A 5,267-nucleotide genomic window follows, 5' to 3' on the forward strand; every position below is an offset into this window, starting at 1 on the left:
TTGTCAGAAATGCACATTTGGGGATAACAGCATGGGATGTGTTCAGGTATATCCAGAAGACCTGGGTTTGCCCGGAGTTTTAATATATCCATCCAGACATGTGGGCAGAAACTCCCATGGATCAATGGGTCAGTCTTTTCTTCATTAAAACATCAAAACATTAAAACATCATTCAGAACAATCAAGAGTGAACACAGTCTGAGAGAGGATATGCTGGGAGCAAGGCCAGGTCGTTGCTCCACCAAGCCTCCAAGCTCCTCCAGGTCGTTTCCTCCAAGCAGGAAAATGCTGGAGAGCAGCAGGACTGGGTGTGTGTGGTGGGATCCACAGTGTCCTTTAGGAGAATATAATATGACTCTTATACTTCTCAGGGATTCCCTGGGATCAGAAGAAGAAAAGCATGCAGAAGCTGGCATGCCATTCATGGGTAGGGGCCTGAGTATGGGCCCTGTGTCCCTGGGCCTCTGTTGTGGCCTGTGACTCATGTAAACATGGAGGAGGCCCATGTGCTCAGGTGGGAAGGGTCTGGTCCTATGGGCAGAGCAGGCTGGGACCATTTCCAAAGGGCTGGGAGGACTTTCCTGGCATCAGGGTTGTGGGGCCCCCACCTCATCAGCATACTGGGCAGTAAGAAAGGCTGCACTCTTGCTGGGTACTGTTGTCAGTCCTGAGCCCTGCTGTCTGCTCTGAGGCCCAGACCTGTGGGCTGGCCCTGCCTCCTCCTTGGAGGTGTCCACATGCCTCCTGCCCTGTGTCTCCCCAGCTCCAAGGAAATGAAGGATTGCTGCAGGGGCTCTTTGTTCTCCCATCTCCTCTCCCTGTTTCTCCTTTTCCAGCTGCCTGCTGGGGACTCTGCAGGTGAGTGTGTCCCCTCCCCCTCCCTGTGTCACCCTATGGTGGATGAGAGCACTAGGGAGCTCTACTGGCATCTCCATCAGGAGAGATGGCTATTGGTGGAGACCATGGCTCTAGAAAGATTCTCATGAACTTCCAACTGCTAGTAGTATCTAAATTTTAAGAAGATTCCCAAAATATAAACAAGGAATGGGGACCATGACACTTGTCTAATGAGGAGTTTATGTCTTAGAAAATGAAAAATGTGAATTTCACCATGAAAAGTATGAAAATAAATTTGCACCAATTTCTTGTTTCCTGGCTTTGTTGGTATCTAAGCAGTTATACTCTAATTAATTCAATGCACCCACAGATATTTACAGGGTATGGAGTATGTGTTAGGTAGTAGCCTATGTACAAAGCTGACAGAATCCCTATCTTCACAGAGTTTACATTCTGTCAGGACACAACAAACCACAATGCCATATAATCCACATCTGTTAGAGGAGTGGAGAGCATGGGACAAGGAAGTAGAGCAGGTGGGGCAGTTGTGGGGGCAGAAGTGGCTGTGGGCAGGCAGCAGTGCATCCATAAGGTGACCAGTGTAGGCAGTGAGATGGGAACGAAGATGTGGAGGAGGTGGGGTACCAGCCTGTGAGGATCACAATAGATAGAGTGTCTCTGCAGGGATGAAAAGCCAGAGCAAACCGGCAGAGTAAATGGATGATCAGGGAGCAGAGGAGGCAAGTATTGGCTGGGGCAGACTGAATGAGAAGGAGAGAAGAGGGAGTTGAGAGTCGGAGAGCTCTGTGAGGTCTTCCTCTTGGGATTTCAGACCATGTGGGGAACTGGGGAGCCATTGCAGGACTTTGAGCCAAGTAAGGACATGGTTTTACTTACAGGTTAAAAGGGTCACACACAAGGAGTTGGGGAGAGGATAGTCCCAGGGAGGCTAGTCACTGTCATCCCCCAGGTGAGACAGATAACTCAGCCACATTTGAGTAGCACAGGAGGTGATAAATCGCTCTTCAGAGGTCCAGCAGGGCTGGTCCTGCAGAAGATTGTTTCATGGTTTGTCCACCTGTCCTCAGAAGGCTGAGGGCTGTCAGGGGGTGGTGGTGGAGTGAACCTTCTTCTGTAGCTAGTACTGATTTGGTGCCTGTGATCTACAGAATAGGGGAAGATTTTAATGGAAGTAGCTGTGGGCTCCAGTTTTTCATGCACATGGAATTCAGCAGAGGAGAAACACATGTACAGAAATAATAAACTTAGGAGGAGGTGTGGGGAAGTTGCTGGGTGTGGACCCAAGAGCAGAGAGTTCCCACCTAGGCCACAGTAGTGCTCTTTGGTGCATTTTCAGTCCTGTCCTAAGAGGAGGTAGGTTAGAGCTGTGGTTCTCAGATTGTGGTCCCTGGAACATCAGTATCAACATCCCTACCACCTCCTTAGAAATGCACATTATTGGACCCACTCCAGACCTGCTGAACCAGGAGTTCTGGGGGTGGAGCCCAGCAGTCTGTATTTCACAGGCCTTCCTGGTGATTGTGATGCCTGTGGAAGGTAAGAACCACTGAGTTAGAGAATCCTTCATGGAAGGACCTGGAGCCAGAAGCACAGGCTGGTGAGGGAGTCTCTTTGACACCATTTTTGGGTCTCAAAATTATGGTAAGATGATCTTGCCCTGATTCAGAATGGTCAGAGCTCAGTCCCTCAGGTCAGGGCCTCCTGCCTGACACTTACCTCCTCCTGCCTGGGACTCCCAAATGACAGTGTGTTCACTACCCCTGGCCTTTCTCACTCCTATGTCTGTGTCCACAAAGGAGTTCATGGCTTCACTGGTGAAGACCTTCCTCACCTGGGAGGAGGCCATCCTGCACAGCCATAATGTCCAGGCATTCGACAACAGGCTGTATGCCTGCTTCATCAGACAAGGAAGCTTCTGTAAATCTGTCTGTTCGGAGGTGAAGGTGATGGTTGGGTCGTTGACCTATATTAGGTCCTGCAGTATTAGAGTCAGGAGCCACCGAGAGCCAAGCAAATCAGCCCCTTGTCTTTCAGATGAAGGAAAGGAAGTCTTTGATTTATTCAGTTATTCAGTATGAATATATAGAACCCCGTACTAAGTACCAGATTCCCTTTTAGAAACCTGGACATATCAGTGAACCAAGGAAAGTTCCCTGCACTGCAGCATTTATATTCTAGAGGCAAAAAATATATAGATGGATGGGCGATAGAGGATGTTAGATGTTAGTGAGTAGGCATTTTGAAGAGAGGATAACTGAGGGTGAGATTTCCAAGAAGAGGAACATGCATGTGAAACACTTGAGGAAGGAGGGTGGCTTGTGAGTCTGGGCACACAGGGAGTCCACATAGTTGGTGAGAGAGGTGAATGGGAGGGTGGGGAGAAGTGACAATCCTGGAATAAAGAGGTGCTCCTGGTCCATGAGCACAGAGAAGAGATTGATCATGAAAAGCTCATGAGGAGGACACACTTGAGCAGGTACCTGATGGAAGCACATAGTGTTCCAAATAGTCCTGCAGGTTGATGGATGGGAACATCAGGGGCACAGAGAGCATGGTTACTGTGGTTATGACAGTTAACCAAATAGTCCAGAGACTGGAATGTGTGTGCTCTGTGGGGCACAGGTATGGAATTTGGGCTGGAAGTGGACAGGGATTTTGTTGTGTGGGGGTGGAGGCAGATGTCAGCATAGAGAAGCCTGTGTAATGGAGTGTGCTGTGTAATGTGCTGCGTAATGGAGTTTGGATGCAGACCTAAGGAAATTTTAAACAGAACTGTGCAGGGGTTTGCTTTAACAGCATGAAGAGTGGAGACTGGAGGCATGGATGTATTTACACAGAGGAAGTTTGGCTGTCTGACTCCATGTAGGGGCAGCTGGGTGGAAGAGGAGGCATCTGGCTTCAGAGAGGTTTGGAAAGTAGGCTCAGCTGAGTGTGTAGATTTGGGGACAGAGTTTAGAGGTGGAATAGAAGACTACAGAGAGTCCCGGGGTTTCTTTTTAGCTATTTGTTTAATAGGAATAGAAATACTGATAATTATGTGTTATTTGCCAATTGTTGTCTTGTTGCTGTGTAACACACAGCCACAGAAATGTTAGTGGCATATAGCCATTTATTTAATTTGGATATTTAGGGAGTTTAGCTCATCTAGGTTGTATTTCTCTACTCTTAAATGGGCTTCCTTACACATCTTTGTTCATTTGGGGAAAATGTCACAAAACACACATCTCCCAAACCAGAAATCTTCTCCACAGAGACAGTAGGAAAAGAAATAATTTTCATTATTTCTATTTTTTATTTATTAGCATTAACAACAATGTGATGTGCATCACAGAGATTCTTTCAAGAGATGCAGAGACAAATAAAGCTTACCATTTTCCATGCCCATGCAGACAGAACTCATTACATACATGTTCTCAGGATAGACAGTTACTAACTCTGAAGTCAGCAGACTTGAAGCACCATTTGTCACAAGCAGTTCATGCTATGTTTACTTGACAATCAGGGTGATCATTATGTAGCTAATTGGCTTTATCTGAAAGGAAACAAAATTCTCCCATGTTTATTACAGGAGGCGATTTTCCATGTGGATCCTGGTGCCCAGTAAGTTTAGGTTCCTACCCTGGCACAGAAAGGGGGAGAGAAGGGTGCTGTCTTCCTTGGTGTTAACAGTTCAAAGAGAGGGTTCCCAGGTCCTTGAGAAAGACATTCCAGGATCACAAAGCTGCCAAAGTCCTGTATAGTTTTTACATTTCAAAAAGGATAGGAAGCACCCACAATCACAAGTTTCCTCAAGAAAATTCTGCAAGAACAGGATGGGAAGGGACTCTCTTTCCTTATTTTCAATATGGACAGTGAGTTCTTACCTTTAATTTTTATTTGTCCTGACAGTGGATCTTGGCTGGGGTTGCTCATATGGGTGTTGTCCAGTTGGCTGGCAGCTGATCTAGAACTGCTTCAACTGAAAGGCTGTGTTAGCCTAAGCATGTGCCCCCTGTGGCAGAGGGCAAGGCAATGACATAAGCAGTTTCCAACCTCTGCTAGAGTCACATTCCCTGAACTCTCAGTGGCTGAGTCGTCACAGGTTGGAGCCCAGAAGCATAGTGTGAAGGCATTAGCAATATGTGGCAGAGGGCTCACTAGAAATAAAGAAGGCTGAAGTATTGGGGATATTTAAATCATCCTCGTATCACAGATGGGTTCAATCATGAATTAGTTCAGGATTTGAGTTTGAAGTACCTGTGAGAAATGGCAGAACTAACCCCCAGGGATGTGGATATTAGGGAAGGATCTCAGGAGGTATGTAGGGTTGTCAATGGTGGAAATATTGACAAAGTGGCAGTGGGTGTGCAAGCAGATGCCCTAGATAGTGTGTGAGGTGAGAAGAGAAGAGAAAGATGGATCCTGGAACC

Source organism: Martes martes (assembly GCF_963455335.1).
Source record: "Martes martes genome assembly, chromosome: 6".
Classification (NCBI taxonomy): Eukaryota; Metazoa; Chordata; class Mammalia; order Carnivora; family Mustelidae; genus Martes; species Martes martes.